This window comes from Oncorhynchus gorbuscha, linkage group LG16 (assembly GCF_021184085.1).
Source record: "Oncorhynchus gorbuscha isolate QuinsamMale2020 ecotype Even-year linkage group LG16, OgorEven_v1.0, whole genome shotgun sequence".
Classification (NCBI taxonomy): Eukaryota; Metazoa; Chordata; class Actinopteri; order Salmoniformes; family Salmonidae; genus Oncorhynchus; species Oncorhynchus gorbuscha.
In genome coordinates this window covers 48,824,338-48,846,895 of record NC_060188.1, presented here as the reverse complement: position 1 = coordinate 48,846,895, position 22,558 = coordinate 48,824,338, and the positions used below count along the sequence as shown (strand labels likewise).

The 22,558-nt window shown below is 43.8% G+C and overlaps 1 pseudogene; it reads right to left on the bottom strand.

The window, feature by feature from the left end:
* LOC124000480 overlaps positions 1 to 22,558 on the bottom strand; it is a 92,776-nt pseudogene that overhangs the window by 33,242 nt on the left and 36,976 nt on the right.

The window sequence follows — 22,558 nt, the reverse complement described above, 5'->3', positions numbered from 1 at the left end:
TTTGGCGTATGTTTTTTAAGTCATGTTAAAACAAAATCTGAGTGGTAGATCTCGACAAATCAAAGTGATTTTGACTCAAAAGGTTTGTGACCACTGTTCTAGAGTTTTTCCTGTTAAGACTATCAACTTTTCCCTCTACTGTGGCAATTGTGATCGATCAACGCAATATTAACCACTTTCAATGCAACACACAGAAACAAAACAAACTACTGTAGGCAAGAGATTTGTTGTAGGCAGAAAGCATCGGAGTAGGATTCTATTGCATTGGCACGCACTACTCAGCACGTACTCTATACAGACCAGTACGGCATAAACAATCAGAGCTGCAGTAGGCCAATATGCACATTTTGTTCATATACTTTGTTAGTTAGTGAGTTATTAGCCCAGTTATAGATCATTTGTAGTCAGAAATAGGGGAGTGATTGCTTCCTACAAGAGCACAAAACGTGTACATTTCTAGACATCTTTGAAAAGCAAGTCAGGTATAGATCTTTTTTTTTTCTTAAAGGGACAGTGTTGTATTTTGAGACAGACTTGAATAAGCTAAGTAGCCAATAGGCAGAGAGTAGCATAATTTGTCTGATTCTCTGTAATAATGGTATGGGAATAATAATGCATTTTATTTTGCAAAGTGGTTTCTTGCATCAAATAACCCAACAGCAGAGCGGGTCGAGAGTTTAAAGTTTCTTGGTGTCCACATCACCAACAAACTATCATGGTCCAAACACACCAACACAGTCGTGAAGAGGGCATGACAACACCGTTTCCCCCTCAGCAGACTGAAATGATTTGGCACGGGTCTCCATATCCTCAAAAAGTTCTACAATGGAACCATTGAGAGCATCCTGACCTGTTGCATCACCGCCTGGTATGGCAACTGCTCGACATCCGACCGTAAGGCGCTACAGAGGGTGGTGCGTATGGCCCAGTACATCACTTGGGCCAAGCTTCCTGCCATCCAGGACCTAAATACCAGGCGGTATCAGAGGAAAGCTTAAAACATGTTAAAAGATCGCAGTCACCCAAGTCATATACTGTTCTCTCTGCTACCGCACAGCAAGCGGTTCCGGGGTGCCAATCACCCAAGTCATATACTGTTCTCTCTGCTACCGCACAGCAAGCGGTTCCGGGGTGCCAATCACCCAAGTCATATACTGTTCTCTCTGCTACCACACAGCAAGCGGTACAGGAGTGCCAGTCACCCAAGTCATATACTGTTCTCTCTGCTCCCGCACAGCAAGCGGTACCGGGGTGCCAATCACCCAAGTCATATACTGTTCTCTCTGCTACTGCACAGCAAGCGGTACCGGGGTGCCAGTCACCCAAGTCATATACTGTTCTCTCTGCTACCGCACAGCAAGCGGTACCGGGGTGCCAGTCACCCAAGTCATATACTGTTCTCTCTGCTACCGCACAGCAAGCGGTACCGGGGTGCCAAGTCTAGGTCCAAACGGCTTCTTTAACAGCTTCTACCACCAAGCCATAAGACTGCTAATCACTCTACCCCTACCTACATGTACAAATGATCTCGACTAACCTGTACCCCCGCACATTGACTCGGTACCGGTACCCCCCCATATATAGCCTCGTTATTGTTATTTTACTGTGTTACTTTTTATCTTATTTGTTACTTTAGTTTATTTAAGAAATATTTTCTCGACTCTATTTCTTGAACTGCATTGTTGGTTAAGGACTTGTAAGTAAGCATTTCATGGTAAGGTCTACACCTGTATTCGGTGCATGTGACAAATAACATTTGATTAGAACAACATTTTCAGTTACCTCCTTGTCTGAAGGACAAGTGGATAAACAGGTTAATGTCAAGCCCTGTGTTCAATACAGGCCTCATGGAATGTAGGCCTATATTGAAAATCACACTTTGGATGCTACTGTAGGCTGAATGATAGAACAGCTATTTCCATGTTAAAATTTAATGGGCTGCATTGTTACGGGATGCATTTTCTCCATTGTTTCTGATGGAAGGCCACTCTGGTAGGCCTGCAGTATGATCAAATAGCCACCGTAGTCTACTTGACCACTGTTAAAACTGTAACTTAAAGCGAGTACAACCTTAGTGTTCACAGTAAACGCGCGCTGGAAGTGGCACAGACTTTTCACAACATTCAAATTTGGGTAAAAAAAAAATCACAAACACCTTTTTGCACACCTCCCCCGACTCCTCAACCCCACATTCTCTCACGTTCTCCCTTTCATCCCTTCTCTACCCACCCCACCCCACTCTCTCTCCTCTTCTCACTCATTTATCTTCCCTTTACCCCCTCCCCCACTCTTCCCACCCACATTCTATCCCCTGTCTCAACTATGTTTAGGAGAGGGGGGGGAAGCTGATCCTGAATCTGTACCTAGGGGAGGCTTCACATCGGAGCTCACCCTCACCTCTCCCTCCACAGTCTGGAGCTCCTGCAGCTCTCTCTTGTAGGTCCTCTTGCTCAGCGTCTCGTAGATCTTGGTCATGACGGGGATCTTCTCTGAGCCGTCACTGATGGCGGTGTGGTACTTCGGTTCAGGCAGGTCCCCCATGAACCTCAGCACCGTGATCCACACCGCCAGGGCTGCCTGGGGGATGGGGGGAATGGGATTGGTTTTCAAGAGATTGTTTGGCCAAATTGCTCAATTATATATATATACAGTGCATTCGGAAAGTATTTAGACCCCTTCCCTTTTTACATATTTTTACGTTACAGCCTTATTCTAACATTGATTAAATTAATGTTTTTGCTCATCACTCTACACACAATACCCTATAATAACAAAGGGAAAACAGTTTGACATTTATGATAAATGTTGATCTTTTTTAAACAGAAATATTTGTATTTTATTTACGTAAGTATTCAGACACTTTGCTATGAAACTAGCATTTTAGTTCAGGTGCTGTTTCCATTTATCATCCTTGAGATGTTTCTACAAATTGATTGGAGTCCACCTGTGGTAAATTCAATTGATTGGACGTGATTTGGAAAGGCACACATCTGTCTATACAAGGTCCCACAGTTGACATTGTATGTCAGAGAAAAAAACAAGCCATGAGGTAGAATGAATTGTCCGTAGAGCTCAGAGACAGGATTGCGTCTAGGCTCAGATCTTGGGAAGGGTACCAAAACATTTCTGCAACATCGAAGGTCCCCAAGAACACAGTGGCCTCCATATTTCTTAAATGGAAGAAGTTTGGCCACTCGGCCAAACTGAGCAATCGTAGGAGAAGGACCTTGGTCAGGGAGGTGACCAAAAACCCGATGGTCACTCTGACAGAGCTCCAGAGTTCATCTGTGGAGATGGGAGAACCTTCCAGAAGGACAACCATCTTTGCAGCACTCCACCAATCAGGCCTTCATGATATGGTGGTCAGAAGGAAGCCAATCCTCAGTAAAAGGCACGTGAAAGCTTGGAGTTTGCCAAAAGGTACCTAAAGAATCTCTGGTCTGATGAAACCAAGATTGAACTCTGGCCTGAATGCAAAGAGTCACATCCGAAGGAAACCTGGCACCATCCCTACGGTGAAGCGATGGTGGTGGCAGCAATTATGCTGTGGGGATGTTTTTCAGCTGCAGGGACTGGGAGACTAGTCAGGATCGAGGGAAAGATGAACGGAGCAAAGTACAGAGAGATCCTTGATGAAAACCTGCTCCAAAGCTCTCAGGATCACAGACTGGAGGGAAGGATTACCTTCCAACAAAACAATGACCCTAAGCACACAGCCAAGACAATGCAGGAGTGGCATCTGGACAAGTCTCTTATTGTCCTTGAGTGGCCCAGCCAGAGCTCGGACTTGAACCTTATCAAACATCTGTAAAGAGACCTGAAAATAACTGTGCAGCTACGCTCCCCATCCAACCTGACAGAAAGGATCTGTTGAGAAGAATTGGAGAAATTTTACAAAAGCAAGTGTGCCAAGCTTGCAGCTTTATACCCAAGAAGACTTGAGGCTGTAATCGCTGCCAAAGATTCTTTAACAAAGTACTGAGTAAAGGGTCTGAATACTTATACTAATTTTTTATTTTTGTATATATTTGCAAAAAAAATCTAAAAACCTATCTTGCTTGTTTGTAGGTGACCAAATACTTATTTTCCACCATAATTTGCAAATAAATTCATTAAAAATCCTACAATGTGATTTTCTAGATTTTATTTCTTCTCATTTTGTCTGTCATAGTTGAAGTGTACCTATGATGAAAATGACAGGCCTCTCATCTTTTTAAGTGGGAGAACTTGCACAATTGGTGGCTGACTAAATACTTTTTTGCCCCACTGTACATATGTATGTATATATTACACACATATAATATATATATATACATACATATATTATTATACACATACACACATATATATAAAAAGATTAGCACAAATTAAATAACTAAAATATAGTCATTGCATAAGTACAGTATTTTGCTCCCTGAGTCAATACATACTAGTAACAACTTTGGCATTGATTACAGCTGTTGAGTCTTCTTGGGTAAGTCTATAAGAACTTTGCACACCTGCATTGTGCAATATTTGCCCATTATTATTTTCAAAATTATTCAAGCTCTGTCAGATGTTGGTGATCATGGATAGATTTTTGATCATGGATAACAATTTTCAAGACTTGCCATAGATATTCAAACAGATTTAAGTAAAAGGTGTAAATTGGCCCCCCAGGAACATTCACTGTCTTCTTGGTAAGCAACTCCAGTGTAAGTTTGGCCTTGTGTTGTAGGTTATTGTCGTGCTGAAAGGTGAATTCCTCTCCCAGTCTCTGGTTTAAAGCCGACTGAAGCAGATATTCCTCTAGGATTTTTTGCCTGTGCTTAGCTCCATCCCGTTTCTTTTCATCCTGACTACCCAGTATCTGCTGATGTCAAGCATACCCATACCATGATGCAGACACCACCATGCCTGAAAATAAGGAAGCAGTTAGTGCCTTGTTGCATACAAAATGAATGTTTTCAAATATTTGTATTCTGTATATTTGTTTTTTTGTTTTCACTCCGTTAGGTCATTATTGTGGAGACACTACAATGTTTCTTGATCCGTCCTCAGTTTTCTCCCATTACAGCCATTGAACTCTGTAGCCATTTTTAAATCACCAATGGCCATCCCTGAGCAGTTTCATTCCTGTCCTGCAGCTCAATTAATCTTTGATGTGTATTGGTAGTTTAATACAGGGGTTCCCAAACTTTTTCCACTCGGGCCCTCCTTCCAGCATTGGGGAACAAGCGGTCTGAATAATTTTGTAAGGCACTGTCTGTATTGGTTTCCTGACCCAGTAAACAGTATTTGGACAGATAGCCATCTTTGGTTTGCTTTAACTGGCTGCAGTCACCACATGTTAACTTTAGTATGTTTGCCCCCCCCTCCTCCACACACAAAAGTTCAGTTAGGTATTAGCATGTTCTTAATTTCGTGCCCAAATTATCTGAAATTGATTGTGTGTGTGGGGGGGTAGCCTTAGTGGGGTTGAGGTAATATTCAGTTAGACACTCATGACTCAGGGCTCATTTGCAAAGCTGTAGGACCACAATGGCGAACACACACACGATTGGTAAAAGGTCAAAAGTCAGAGGTCAACTCACCAGCTGGTCACCCTCATCCTCATGGAAGAGCAGAGGCTGCTTGAGCGGGCGCCGCACGTATTTGTGTGTGGTGGTGCCCTGGAAGTACATGGTGGCGAACTTGGAGAACTTGTACTCCGACAGGTCCTCTTCCTCGTCGTCAGGCAGAGGGAGAGCTTCGTCTAAGTCCTCCTCCTCCTCGGCCCGCAGAGCCACTTCCAGGTCCTACAACACACCCATGTAAACAGACCCAGAGACATGCACAGAGGGAGGGTCGCAGGCACGCAAAGAGGCACATGTGCGCACACACACACAGGCACACCAGTGGCATAGTGCAGTTTTACACTGATACCATTTTTTTGAGATCTTGTTTTGCAATGGGGGAGAGAAATGTACATTTTATAGCTAATCTCATGTTATTTTACATATTGTGCCGTGAGGTGGAGAGAAAATGTTGCTGTTTTAGAGCTCAGTGATTCTGGAAAGATGAGACAATCTCAACATTTTCCACAAAAATATGGACAACATTTCAAATATATATTTTGATAGACCAAAGTATCAGCCTCCTAATTATACTTTTTTTTTTAATCGTAAAGTACAACTAACTGGATGTATGTAAACTCTGCCAGACACCATAATGCATTTCATTTTTACAATTATTCTCCAACAAGTGTTTAAAGGCCTTTGCTGTTTAATTTGAACAAATCTGTAATACAAATCTCAAAACTTATTTTTGTTTTGGTTTATAGCACTATTAAGAGCTCCAGCATTTTGTTCTAGATTCTTTTTCTAGAAATACTTCCATTGTTTAAACATATGTAGCAGAACAGAGGTCTTGTGGTCTTGTGGCACTACATGTAATGAGGACATGAATAAGGGTGTAGTTGACCCTGATGAGAGCTGTTTGGGGGTCCTTGCGGAGGCTGCAGGTGTGTCTGCCAGTGAGCCAGTGAGGCACACATGGAGGCAGGGATACGGGCAGGTGCATCAGACCGACATATACATCAAAGCACACAGACACACACATCCTACATCTAAACCCATACCCCTTACATCTATACCCCTACCCCTTGCACATACTCCACTGTACCTACACAGACAGTATCTACTGCCCTACTCCCCACCACCACCCCTAACGCCCCATCTCACCTCGAAGCCGGCCGGCCCCTGTCCCTCCAGGTTGGGCAGTGCCCCTGTGTTCCCCAGGAAGCCAAACATCTGATCCACCATGTCTGAGTGGTCCACCGGCTGCTCCCTCTCCCGCTCCAGCTGTTGGGTTGAGGTTGAGTTATAGGCACAGAGTAAAAACAAAGGACAACATCAAACATATACAGTGGGGCAAAAAAGTATTTAGTCAGCCACCAATTATGCAAGTTCTCCCACTTAAAAAGATGAGAGAGGCCTATAATTTTCATCATAGGTACACTTCAACTATGACAGACAAAATGAGGGGGAAAAATCCATTTGGATGATCCAGAAGAAGATTGGGAGAATGGCATATGGTCGGCGAAACCAAAATATAACTTTTTGGTAAAAACTCATCTCGTCGTGTTTGGAGGACAAAGAATGCTGAGTTGCATCCAAAGAACACCATACCTACTGTGAAGCATGGGGGAGGAAACATCATGCTTTGGGGCTGTTTTTCTGCAAAGGGACCAGGACGACTGATCCGTGTAAAGGAAAGAATGAATGGGGCCATGTATCATGAGATTTTGAGTGAAAACCTCATTCCATCAGCAAGGGCATTGAAGATGAAACGTGGCTGGGTCTTTCAGCATGACAATGATCCCAAACACACCGCCCGGGCAACGAAGGAGTGGCTTCGTAAGAATCATTTCAAGGTCCTGGCGTGGCCTAGCCAGTCTCCAGATCTCAACCCCATAGAAAATCTTTGGAGGGAGTTGAAAGTCTGTGTTGCCCAGCAACAGCCCCAAAACATCACTGCTTGAAATTGGTGTTTTATGTTCAGAAATGCATTGTCTCAAACAAACATCTGGTGAAAGTGCAGAGAGCCACATCAAATTACAGAAATACTCATAATAAACATTGATAAAAGATACAAGTGTTTGACATGGAAATTTAGATAAACTTCTCCTTAATGCAACGCAACAAAAACAAGCCATACAGGTACCCACCGTGTTGTGGAGTCAACAGAAGTCAGAAATAGCATTATAAATATTCACTTACCTTTGATGATCTTCATCAGAATGCACTCCCAGGAATACCAGTTCCACAATAAATGTTTATTTTGTTCGATAAAGTCCATCATTTATGTCCAAATACCTCCTTTTTGTTGGCGCATTTAGTTCACAAATCCAAACTCACGAGGTGCGGGCAAGTCCAGGCGGAAGTTCAGACAAAGTCCAAAAAGTTATATTACAGTTCGTAGAAACATGTCAAACGATGTATATAATCAATCTTTAGGATGTTTTTAGCATAAATCTTCAATGTTTCAACCGGACAATTCCTTTGTCTTTAGAAATGCAATGGAACGCAGCTAACTCTCACAGGTGCGCGCAAGACAGAGCTCATGGCACTCTGCCAGACACCTAGTTGAAACAGCTCTCATTCTTCCCCCTTCACAGTAGAAGCCTCAAACAAGGTTCTAAAGACTGTTGACATTTAGTGGAAGTCTTAGGAAGCGCAATATGACCCCATATGCAATGACTTGAAAACTACAAACCTCAGATTTCCCACTTCCTGGTTGGATTTTTTCTCTGGTTTTTGCCTGCCATATGAGTTCTGTTATACTCACAGACATCCTTCAAATAGTTTTAGAAACTTCAGAGTGTCCCCTATCCAAATATACTAATTACATGCATATTCTAGCTTTTGAGCCTGAGTAGCAGGCAGTTTACTCTAGGCATCTTATTATCCAAACTACTCAATACTGCCCCCCAGTCCCAAATAAATTAATAGGCTATTTTAGCTTGTGAGCTCTACTTCATGTTGAAATCCTTCAAAACCTCCACATAACCTCTTTATGGAACAAATCATAACTTACATTAAAGTCAAATTTGTGACTTAACATCAATTCATGACTAAGTGACAATTTGACTAAAGTGGAAGTTAAGATTTGCCCCTAAGTAAACCATTAGGTGCTTCAGGAACCTGTTCCACCATCTCCTTCTTTCGTCGTGCCTCCTCCCGTGCCTCCTTCTCCCTCTCCTCCTCCTGACGGGTCAGCTCGGCCAGGCGCTCCTTGTGACTCCTCTCGGCCTCGGCCCGCGCCCGTCGCACCGTCATCTGGTTCCTCAGGCGCTCCTCCTCGACCAGACGCTGGCCTTCTGCCTTTTGGCGCCGCCGGTGCTAAGAAATGGGGGAGAGAGTTGTTTAATCACTTACAAATTCTCATAAATGTTCTTAAATGTTACTAGAAGCTGGTAAGACGAGGGGTGGGGATGTGTGTCTTTTTGACAATAACAGTGCTCACCTGAGGGAGAGTACCTTATGATAAGCTGTAGACCACACTATCTACCTAGAGAATTCTCATCTATATTATCCGTAGCCGTCTATTTACCACCACAAACCGATGCTGGCACTAACGCCACACTCAACCAACTATATAAGGTCATAAGCAAACAAGAAAAGGCTTATCCAGAAGTGGCGCTCCTAGAGGCCGGGGACTTTTTTACCAGCATGTCACATGTGCAACCAGAGGGGAAAACAACTCTAGACCACCTTTACTCCACACACAGAGATGTATACAAAGCTCTCCTCCGCCCTCCATGGCAAATCTGACCATAATTCTATTCTCCTGATTCCTGCTTACAATCAAAAACTAAAGCAGGAAGTACCAGACACTCGCTCAATACGGAAGTGGTCAGATGACGCGGATGCTACGCTACAGAACTGTTTTGCTAGCACAAACTGGAATATGTTCCGGGATTCATCCAATGGCATTGAGAAGAATAGTCATCAGCTTCATCAATAAGTGCATTGACGATGTCGCCTCCCCAGTGACTGTATGTACATATCCAAACCAGAAGCCATGGATTACATGCAACATCCGCATCGAGCTAAAGGCTAGAACTGTCGCTTTCAAGGAGCGGGACACTAATCCGGATGCTTAGAAGAAATCCCGCTATGCCGTCAGACGAACCATCAAACAAGCAAAGTGTCAATACAGGATTAAGATTGAATCCTACTACACCGGCTCTGACGCCCGTCGGATGGGGCAGGGCTTGAAAACTATTACGGACTACAAAGGGAAACCCAGACGCGAGCTGCCCAGTGACGCGAGCCTACCAGACGAGCGAAATGCCTTTTATGCTCGCTTCGAGGCAAGCAACACCAAAGCATGCACGAGAGCACCAGCTGTTCTGGGTGACTGTGTGGTAACGCTCTCGGTAGCCGATGTGAGCAAGACCTTTAAACAGGTCAACATTCTTAAAGCTGTAGGGCCAGACGGATTGCATACCGCCCCAAAAGATCCACAGATGACGCAATCTCAATCGCACTCCACAATGCCCTTTCCCATCTGCAAAAAAGGAACACCTATGTGAGAATGTTGTTCATTGACTACAGCTCAGCGTTCAACACCATAGTGCCCACGAAGTGCATCACTAAGCAAAGGACCCTGGGACTAAACACCTCCCTCCGCAACTGGATCCTGAACTTCCTGACGGGTCACCCCCAGGTGTTAAGGGTAGGCAGCAACACGTCTGCCACGCTGATCTTCAACACTGGGGCCCCTCATGGGTTTGTACTTAGTCCCTTCCTGTACTCCCTGTTCACCCACGACTGCGTGGCCAAACACGACTCCAACACCATCATTAAGTTTGCTGACAACATAACAGTGGTTGGTCTGATCACCGACAACGATGAGACAGCCTAAAGAGAGGAGTTCAGAGAACTGGCAGTCTGGTGCCAGGACAACAACCTCTCCCTCAATGTGAGCAAAACAAAGGAGCTGATCGTGGACTACAGGAAAGAGGTGGCCGAACAGGCCCCATTAACATCGACAGGGTTGTAGTGCAGCGGGTCGAGAGTTTCAAGTTCTTTGGTGTCCACACATCACCAGCAAACCATCATGGTCCAAACAAACCAAGACGCTCGTGAAGAGGGCACGACTAAACCCCTCAGGAGACTGAAAACATTTGGCATGGGTCCCCAGATCTTCAAAATGTTATACAGCTGCACCATCGAGAGCATCCTGACCTGTTGGGTCACCGCCTGGTATGGCAACTGCTCAGCAACTGACCGTAAGGTCCTGCAGAGGGTAGTGTGTATGGCCCAGTACATCACGTGGGCCAAGCTTCCTGCCATCCAGTACCTATATAATAGGCGGAAAGCCCATAAAATTGTCAGAGCCTCCAGTCACCCAAGTCGGACTGTTTTCTCTGCTACCGCACGGCAAGGAAGTCTAGGACCAAAAGGCTCCTTAACTGCTTCTACCCCCAAGCCATTAGACTGCTGAACAATTAATCAAATGGCCAACGGACTATTTACATTGACACCCCCCCATTTGTTTTGTACACTGCTGCTACTTACTGTTTATCTGTGCACAGTCACTTCACCCCTACCTACATGTACAAATGACATCAACTAACCTGTATCCCCGCACACTGACTCTGTACCGGTACCCCCTGTTTATAGCCTCGTTATTGCTATTTTATTTTTATTTTTTATTTCACCTTTATTTAACCAGGTAGGCTAGTTGAGAACAAGTTCTCATTTGCAACTGCGACCTGGCCAAAATAAAGCATAGCAGTGTGAACAGACAACACAGAGTTACACATGGAGTACACGATTAACAAGTCAATAACACAGTAGGAAAAAAAGGGCAGTCTATATACAATGTGTGCAAAAGGCATGAGGAGGTAGGCGAATAATACAATTTTGCAGATTAACACTGGAGTGATAAATGATCAGATGGTCATGTACAGGTAGAGATATTGGTGTGCAAAAGAGCAGAAAAGTAAATAAATAAAAAAACAGTATAAAAACAGTATGGGGATGAGGTAGGTGAAAATGGGTGGGCTATTTACCAATAGACTATGTACAGCTGCAGCGATCGGTTAGCTGCTCGGATAGCTGATGTTTGAAGTTGGTGAGGGAGATAAAGTCTGGAGATGAAGTCTCCAACTTCAGCGATTTTTGCAGTTCGTTCCAGTCACAGGCAGCAGAGTACTGGAACGAAAGGCGGCCAAATGAGGTGTTGGCTTTAGGGATGATCAGTGAGATACATCTGCTGGAGCGCGTGCTACGGATGGGTGTTGCCATCGTGACCAGTGAGCTGATATAAGGCGGGGCTTTACCTAGCATGGACTTGTAGATGACCTGGAGACAGTGGGTCTGGCGACGAATATGTAGTGAGGGCCAGCCGACTAGAGCATACAAGTCGCAGTGGTGGGTGGTATAAGGTGCTTTAGTGACAAAACAGATGGCACTGTGATAGACTGCATCCAGTTTGCTGAGTAGAGTGTTGGAAGCCATTTTGTAGATGACATCGCCGAAGTCGAGGATCGGTAGGATAGTCAGTTTTACTAGGGTAAGCTTGGCGGCATGAGTGAAGGAGGCTTTGTTGCGGAATAGAAAGCCGACTCTTGATTTGATTTTCGATTGGAGATGTTTGATGTGAGTCTGGAAGGAGAGTTTGCAGTCTAGCCAGACACCTAGGTACTTATAGGTGTCCACATATTCAAGGTCGGAACCATCCAGGGTGGTGATGCTAGTCGGGCATGCGGGTGCAGGCAGCGATCGGTTGAAAAGCATGCATTTGGTTTTACTCGCGTTTAAGAGCAGTTGGAGGCCACGGAAGGAGTGCTGTATGGCATTGAAGCTCGTTTGGAGGTTAGATAGCACAGTGTCCAATGACGGCCCAAAAGTATATAGAATGGTGTCGTCTGCGTAGAGGTGGATCAGGGAATCGCCCGCAGCAAGAGCAACATCATTGATATATACAGAGAAAAGAGTCGGCCCGAGAATTGAACCCTGTGGCACCCCCACAGAGACTGCCAGAGGACTGGACAGCATGCCCTCCGATTTGACACACTGAACTCTGCAAAGTAATTGGTGAACCAGGCAAGGCAGTCATCCGAAAAACCGAGGCTATTGAGTCTGCCGATAAGAATATGGTGATTGACAGAGTCGAAAGCCTTGGCGAGGTCGATGAAGACGGCTGCACAGTACTGTCTTTTATCGATGGCGGTTATGATATCGTTTAGTACCTTGAGTGTAGCTGAGGTGCACCCGTGACCGGCTCGGAAACCAGATTGCACAGCGGAGAAGGTACGGTGGGATTCGAGATGGTCAGTGACCTGTTTGTTGACTTGGCTTTCGAAGACCTTAGATAGACAGGGCAGGATGGATATAGGTCTATAACAGTTTGGGTCCAGGGTGTCTCCCCCTTTGAAGAGGGGGATGACTGCGGCAGCTTTTCAATCCTTGGGGATCTCAGACGATATGAAAGAGAGGTTGAACAGGCTGGTAATAGGGGTTGCGACAATGGCGGCAGATAGTTTCAGAAATAGAGGGTCCAGATTGTCAAGCCCAGCTGATTTATAGATTTGTACAATCTATGTTATTGTGTTACTTTTTATTATTTTTTACTTTAGTTTATTTGGTAATATTTTCTTAACTCTTCTTGAACTGCACTGTTGGATAAAGTTTGATTTGATCAGATTTAAATGGCCTTACTTTAGCCCTGTTGCCTTGCTTTGTGTCTATCTCTGTGTGTATGCATATGCCTATTAGTAGTGTAGCATCTTACCTCTGCCCTGAGTCTCTGGGTAACCCTCCGTGCGATCATGCCCCTGGCGTATGCCTGGATGGTGATCACCGCATGCAGCTGCCTCCAAAAAGACCGCCTCACCATGAAACCACGGCAACGGGCCTGTATTTGGGTGACGCAAGTCCTGGCCAATTGGTAGGTGACAAAGAGTTTTCTTGATCTATAGAGGGCTTGTAGGCGCAGGAAGCCGACCCTCATCTGGAGAGAGACAACAACAAAACTCTCAAACAGCGATATAACATTCTAACAAAATAACTACACCAATATAACACAACTATAACGTTATAGCAACATAACTACAACCCATAATTCAATAACTGTGGGACGGTCTTTTAAAGTGTGTTCATTAAGGGACTAAACGTCATTCCTGCCCAGGGATATGTCCAAGTGAACCATCCAGAAAATGGACAGTTGTGAAATGTCAGTAATCATGGATATAGAAGAACTCACTGCACTGTAGTCCTTCCTGCACCGATAGCCGCGCCACATCTTCTGAATGAGTGTCACTGACCTCCTCACCCTCAGGAAGTTGGTCCTGGAAAAGACACAGGGGGAGGGAGGGAGGGGTGGGGAGAGGTGCATATGGAAACATATTATATAATACTGAAGCTCTCAAACACAACATTTGTGAATTGAAATGTCCAGACAATTCAACGGTAGTATCTGAATTCGATCTATGAGGGACAAGTTAAAAGTTGTCACTAAGTACAATATGGATAAACAAAACAAAGATCGTAACTTAAAGAGGATCCTTCAAGGAATCCCCACCCAACCAACACCGCATGTTCCCTTTTCCCCCCTTCTCACCCTCCCTCGTGCCCCTCCTCTTTCCTTTCCCCCTTTCTCCGTCCCTTCCAGCCTCACCCTCCCCTCTACTCCCTCCTTCCTCACCTCTCCTTCATTCCTCTAACAGCCTTTTGGATGAGGATGGCCTTGTCAGTGATGGCCTTGTCCCTGTCTATCTCCAGCTGCATGTCATGGTGGTCCTGAGACGGAGAGGGAGAGCGGTGGGAGTGAAAGCGAGAGTGCACTGTTTATTTTATCGTAATATGTGTAACAATGTAGGTGAAAATATGATATGTCGATTTGCAATCAATGAAATCTAGTCACCTTAAGAAAGATCTTGGTCTTCCCAATCTCCCAGTCGTCATCGCGTCCAAGAACAGCCTCCACTATCTTCTGACACGTCCCTCTCAGGTCATCCTATGAGAAAACACCAGGGAATGAATGACACCTAAATGAACTAATAACCACCCTGAAGTAGAGTAACAGAGCATATTAATATAATCGAAAGTGACAGCAGGGTTGTGTTCATTAGGACAGAAAACAGATGTTCTAAAACGTTTTGGAACAGAAAACAAGTGTTTCTTATTGGAAAAGTCCAGGAGGCCCTTGTTTCATTCTGTTTTTTTCTTCTTCTCGTTTAGTGCCTAATGGACAGGGCCCAGCTCTGCTAACCTGTCTGTTGGCAGGTTTGACCCCGGGCACGAGAACACGGTAGCGGTCTACGAACTCTCCGAAGGCGTATCTGATGGGGTAACCAGCGCGTCTGATACGAATGGTCTCCATCATCCCAGAGTACCTCAGCTGACGCACACACAGCTCCCTGTCAAACAGCTAGATGGACAGACACACAGACAGAGTTAAAGAGAACAGCTGTAAGGCAATGGTAAACGAACATCGTGACACACACACAGGCACGCACGCAATCACACACACAATCACACGCACACACACAGGCATGTACACACACATGTACGCACACACACCGGCAAATACACCCCCACCCACACTCTTTTATACTAGTGTCAGGTTGGACTCACCATGGGTTTCTTGAGCTCGTTGGGTTTGATGCAGCGGACAAAGAAAGGCTGACATACATTGAGGGTTCTCATCAGCAGCTCCAGAGAAAGCTTGAACTGGCTACTCAGAGTAGGGGATCGCTTCCTGGTCTCCATACCCTGGCAACACACACAGAGCAATGTATTTGTAATTTTAACAACCTGACCCTGACACTTTGTTTGCTAATCTGAGGGATGGGGCTGGGAAAATTCAACCACTCTAAAATTCATAGACCGAGCTATGGATGAAAGGATTGCCATGTATAAGTTATATTCTTCAAGAATCAATATGTATACCACAAATTGAATGACAATGACAATTGAACAACAGCACCCGCAAATTGGCTACCAGTGCGGCAAGTGCCACTGGCTGCTGGTAAGCTTTTTTGACTTGGACATACATTTTTTACAACACATGCTAACCTTTGTTTAACCAGTAAACAGCTGCTCTTAGCAAAAATGTGTTTGGAGTTACCTTTCTAATAGGCTATGCTAGAGATTACACTTCCTCTACCAATTCTAATGTGGGGGAGGTCAAAATAATAAATGTATTCATTTTAAAAATTTTGATTTTATTTTTGAACCTTTAAAAATGAAAAAATGAAACAAAAGGACAAAACACACATCACGACAAGAGAGACACCACAACACTGCATGAAGAGACACCTAAGATGACAACATAGAATAGCAGCAACACATGACAACACCGCATGGTAGCTGCACCACATGACAACAACATGGTAGCAGCACAAAACATGGTACAAATATTATTGGGCACAGAAAACAGCACAAAGGCAAGAAGGTAGAGACAACAATACATCACACGAAGCTGCCACAACTGTCAGTAAGAGTGTCCATCATTGAGTCTTTGACTGAAGAGATGTGTGTGCTTTGGGGACCTTTAACAGAATGTGACAGGCAGAACGGGTGTTGTATGTGGAGGATAAGGGCTGCAGTAGGTATCTCAGATAGGGGGAATGAGACCTAAGAGGGTTTTATAAATAAGCAACAACCAGTGGGTCTTGCGACAGGCATACAGAGATGACCAGTTTAAAGAGGAGTATAGAGTGCAGTGATGTGTCCTATAAGGAGCATTGGTGGCAAATCTGATGGCCGAATGGTAAAGAACATCTAGCCGCTCTAGAGCACCCTTACCTACCAATCTATTAATTATGTCTCCGTAATCTAGCATGAGTAGGATGGTCATCTGAATCAGGGTTAGTTTGGCAGCTGGGGTGAAAGAGGAGCGATTACGATAAAGGAAACCAAGTCTAGATTTAACTAAGATGATAAGACTATCATCTGTATATAAATGGATGAGAGAGATTCCTACTGCCTGAGCTATGTTGTTGATGTAAATTGAGAAGCGCGTGTGGCCTAGGATCAAGCCCTGGGGTAATCCCTTGGTTACAGGCAGTGGCTAAGACAGCAGATGTTCTGACTTTATACACTGCACTCTTTGAGAGAGGTGGTTAGCAAACCAGGCCAAAGACCCCTCAGAGACACCAATATTCCTTTGCCGGCCCACAATAATGGAATGGTCTACCGTATCAAAAGCTTTGGCCAAGTCAATAAGAATAGCAGCACAACATTGCTTAGCATCAAGGGCAATGGTGACATCATTTAGGACATTTAAGGTTGCAGTGACATATCCATAACCTGAGCGGAAACCAGATTTCATACCAGAGAGAGAGAGAATACTATAGACATCAAGAAAGCCAGTCAGTTGATCATTTATTTGTTTTTCCAACACTTGATAAACAGGGCAAAATAGAAATTGGCCTATAACAGTTAAGATCAGCTTGATCTTCCCCTTTATATAAAGAATCCACAGTGGCTGCCTTCCAAGCTATAGGAACCTCCCCAGATAAGAGAGGCAGGTTAAAAAGGTCAGAGATAGGCTTGACGATGATAGGGGCTGCAACCTTAAAGAAGAAAGGATCTAAACCATCTGACCCAGATGTTTTTAGGGTCAAATGTAAGGAGCTCCTTTAGCACCTCTGACTCAGTGACTGCCTGAAGGAAGAGGTGAAAAAGAGGGAGGAGCATCGGGACTAGTCGCAGTTCCAGAGGATGGATGGATGGATGGATGGATGGATAGAGAGGAGTTTTGGGAGAAACACAAGATACACAAGATGTGTTGGTAGCAGTGAGATCTGGGTTTGCCCAGGGATGTGAATAAACCCTGGATGACTGACAGGGTGCGTAGCCATCTTGCTACTCCTCTTCCATATAAAAAGTTTTTGGAAGCAATATACAGTGGGGAGAACAAGTATTTGATACACTGTCGATTTTGCAGGTTTTCCTACTTACAAAGCATGTAGAGGTCTGTAATTTTTTTTATCATAGGTACACTTCAACTGTGAGAGACGGAATCTAAAACAAAAATCCAGAAAATCACATTGTATGATTTTTAAGTCATTCATTTGCATTGTATTGCAAATTAATCAGAAAAGCAGAACTTAATATTTGGAAGTGTACCTATGATACAAATTACAGATGTCTACATGCTTTTGTAAGTAGGAAAACCTGTCAAATCGGCAGTGTATCAAATACTTGTTCTCCCCACTGTAAATGCATTTATTAATGTCTACATTCGGTTTTGATACTTATTCTGTTACAGACACCTTAACGCATATTTTTAAATTATATGCGAGTTAAAATATATATATATTTTGAGGATGACTACTAATGTTACTGTCCCCACTACAACAGAAAAAATATTTAAATACATGTTATTTTGTTCTTGAAACATTTAATTGAAATGCTATATAATTCCATTCGTTCCTATGGAGGACTGCCATTTCTTGGGAGTGCCAATATGGCCAACTGGTTGCTTCAAAGCCTATCAATGGCCAATGCATAGCATCAGCAATCCAGGGTTTATATACAGAATTGTTTTACCACAGAAGGAATGGCTGTTGTTTACCTTCGGAGAAGGAGTGGTGGGAGGCAGATAGCCACACAGAAACTGGGGTCAGACAGAACAAGAGAACACAACCAAAATGAGAGAAAGAGATGAAGATAGGCTAACACCACCGCTCCCCTAATGCTAAAGGACAAAATAGTAGTAGGAATAGTAAAGAAAAGTAAGAATTGAGAGTGATCGCTTGATGACATCATCACTGGGAGACAGAAAACTTCGGACTATAGGTCACAAAAGATGTCATAACCATAGAAAAATAAGTGGCTACACTTTTAAAATGGCTACCGGTTCACCCATTACAGACCTGTTGACTTGAATGGGGAGGCACGTTCTAGTTATTGTATTTATATAGTCTAAACCCTCTCTGGAATTCCACCATCGTGACTTACTCTAAGCCTTTCGTCCTTATGCTTAGTGGACACAGCCTGGTGAGTGAGTAGGGAAAATACATTCAAGGTGTCATCGTAACATCCTCATTATGTGACCACCAGACACGTCATCTCTCACCATGGTGACGTCAGCCTGGAAGATCTGCTTGATGAACTTGTTCTTGGAGGAGTGGACCAGCTGGATAATGTCAGTGTGGAGGCTGTCACGATTCTTCTCCAGGAAGCCTGAAACACACAGGAGTCAGCCATGTCCAATCCCAAACAAACCCCTAGCCCCGGCCCCTTCACTATGCACTTGTGGAGATATGATAGATGTAAGTCATCAGAGGGCAAGGTGGAGCCATTACCACATTGCTTACACATGGCATATCCTCTCTGATCTTCACAAGTGCCCGGGGTGTAGGGGCTAGGAGTTGATTTGATATGGAGCATATGAACAACTAATAGACTTGCTGGAGTTCAATACCTGGTCTTCTGACCATGAACCTACCTATAGAATCCAACCAAGTCCTACTACATGGAGCATCAGGGACTTTATTATGTGATTGCAATGAATTGTGTTGAGTGTGAAGCCAATGCCTTACAATAGGCCTACCTCTGGTCTCATAGTGGACCACCCCAGCAAAGTGCTGGATGCCAAACTGGGTCTCGTAGGTGTTCTTAGGGGGGTGGTAGTTGGTGTTGAGTTTGTGCTGGGAGTTGAGTTTATATAGCATGGTGGACTCTGTTCCCTGTGAGACACAAACAGAGAAATAATATTTAGGCTGTGTCTGAAATTATACCCTATTCACTATATGGTCCGCTGTAGCTTAGTTGGTAGAGCATGGAGCTTGCAACGGCAAGATATTGGGTTCAATTCCCGGGACCACCAGTACATAAATTGTATGCATGCATGACTAAGTTACTTTTGGGTAAAAGCAGCTGCTAAATGGCATATACAGTATTATTATAAAGGGGCATAGGATTAGGGTGCTAATTCGGACCAAAAACAATTCTATGGCACTCTTTTAACCCACTCAGGGGCAAAGGCATAGTTGTTGCACCATGGTATTGGTGTGCAATACGGGGATCAATGGTGTCTCTTTTGTCACAAAAACCGGTCCCTCGGTACAGAGTTCTAAATAACAAACATTCAGTTCCTCCAACTGTCCATCACAAAACCTAAACACAAATATGCATATTGATTTACATAAAATGTTAAATTGCCAAATTGGTACTGTACCTTGGGGAACTTGCTCTCCTCGTCGATGAGAGATATGATGTTCATGGGTTTATTGCCGATCATGTCCAGGGCATCCTGGTTGTCAGTGAACTCGATGTGCTGCCAGTTGATGTCCTCTAGGTTGTACTCCTCCTGCTCCAGCTTGAACACATGCCTCACAAAGAACTGCTGCAGGTTCTCATTGGCAAAGTTGATGCACAGCTGCTCAAAGCTTCAGGGAGGAAGAAACATAGCCGGTTACTCAACAGCCAATCAATTTAGGGGTGTGGCTATCCTTACTTTGATGGTCAAATTTGTCCAGGTGTGTGTGTGTGGTTATTTGTGTGTATGTCTGTGATTCTCGCTGGCAAAATGTATGGACAGCTGCTCAAATCAACAGGGAAGAAATGTAGCGAGAGCCAGTCCCTAGACAGCCATTAGAGTATAAAGCCCTTCAGTGAGCATGTCAACCGCACAAGTCAACGGAAGAGGCTGTCGCTATTGTCTGACTTTAGTCGGGCACATACCATTGTAATCCAATTTTCCAATAGAGAATGGAAATCATAACAATTATGTCATTTCATGTTCCACATACAACGTCCCCTAAATAGAAAACAAAGCTTTTAGACCTTTGTATTTGAACCAAATGGCTACAACATCCCCAAAGCTTGGGTCAGTCAGAGGACTCACCTGTTGACAATGAAGTTCTCGAAGCCAAAGATGTCGAGCAGGCCAATGGACCTCCTTATGATCTTACTCTCACAGGACGGAGGTCTGAAGATGGCCACGTTGATCTTGTCCACAATCCACACAAACAGCCTCCCATAGATACCCTGGGACAGGAGGGACAACGTTCATTTACACCATGAGTGGGTGTCGTAGATGCTCTCGGAGGAACAGCTTTCATTAGACAGAAGGGAACTTTGACCTTCTGTGAGGAATCCGATTTAGGACTGTGTGTGTGTCCTCACTTTGATAATAAAAGGTGTCCGTGTTCACACGCATGTATGTATGTATGTATGTATGCATGTATGCATGTATGTATGTATGTATGTATGTATGTATGTATGTATGTATGTATGTATGTATGTATGTATGTATGTATGTATGTATGTATGTATGTATGTATGTATGTATGTATGTATGTATGTATGTATGTATGTATGTATGTATGTATGTATGTGAGGGTCCTGACCTTGACAAAGGCGTCCCTGACATCCAGGCCCTGTTCCATGCTGAGGGGGGTGGACACATTTTCGCCCCGGGTGATCAGGGTACGAGTGGTTAGACATGACATCACGTCCTTAATGTCCACCTCAACAACAACACCACAACATACTGTAGTAGAGTACAACAACAACACAATACACAAACACCATACAGAGTCTTTTTTTAACATTCATTTTACCTTTATTTTACTAGGCAAGTCAGTTAAGAACTAGTTCTTATTTTCAATGACGGCCTAGGAACAGTGGGTTAACTGCCTGTTCAGGGGCAGAACAACAGATTTGTCCCTTGTCAGCTCGGGGATTCAAACATGCAACCTTTCAGTTAGTAGTTCAACGTTCTAACCACTAGGCTACCCTGCCGCCCAGTACAAGCCCAACATAGAGATCATGTACAGGTAAGAATCTACTACTAACCTCCATCAGAGATGTGGCAGTGGACAGGTCTGGAGATCGCACTACCACACAGGCATCCAGGTTGTCATAGCAACGGGCTGTTGGAGTGTATGTGTTATGAAGGAGGATAAAAGGGGGGAAAGCAAGTCAATTAGCCAAGAAATTTTGCCAAGTGCATTTATAACTTCTAACTCAATAGCTAACGTGTAGTCAGGTGCCAGTTTAGGAAGATTACCCCTCAATAAACCTCTCGCAAAATTCACTAGGTGAGAACAAGACAGGGCTTAACAACTAACACAAACATTCCAATGACTCTTTGGCATCACGTCTCTAGACACTGTACTATCGATGTCAGGGATGGGCAACTGGAGGGCCCCGAACGCACTCAGATCCATAAAAAAAAAATAGTCAGGGTCTCTACTTACTGTTCCAAGTTAGAATAGTAAAATACACAAGGTTCAATTTCAACATTTTCTCTACACAACATGGCAAAATCTGTAGAATTGCAAGAAATTAGCTGTAAAACAGAAAACGTTCCTCTCTGCCCCATGGCAAAATGTGTAGAATGGAACGAAATTAACTCTAAAAGTTCGAAGATTTCTCTCAACTGTCAAGAGGTGTACACACGTAGGTACGCAGATCAACTGAGTTCACATTTTTTGTGGCTCCCACCCACATCAAAGGCCCTTCCCTGATCTATGTAGTGTGTGTTCATGCCAGTGTTGGTTACTCAGCGGTAATATCACCTCAGTTTGCTTCTCCCACAAGTAATCGTGAATAACACTTTTAGGTATATATTTTTTAAATCACTTGTGGGCAGGGCTCCAAATTAACATTTGTAATTGGTGGCACTGGCGCTCCCAAGTATAAAGAGTTAGGATCACCATATCAAATTTATGAGCACAAGAAAATTAGATTTTTGGAATTCATTGAGATACAGCATATTTTGGGCCTAAATGAATTCTTGCTACTTTTGAAGCACATGCTGTGCCCTAGAACCTAATATGTAACACTATAAATACATTAGCTTATTATAAAAGTAACAATGTTGATACGAATACCTGTCATTGAAATTACAAAGTAATTTGTGGAATATTAGGTTTCTACATTGTGTAAAAACACAATTTTCCTATTGAGATGCACTACATTTCAAATTGTACACTGTCTCTTTAAAAACGTCAGGTTTGTGATGACAATATACAAGAGATCTGTTATTCATTCATTGCTATGATCGTTGATCTCCTGATTGTTTTCATAATTGCACAACGCCCCCAAAATAAAACTCCTGGTCT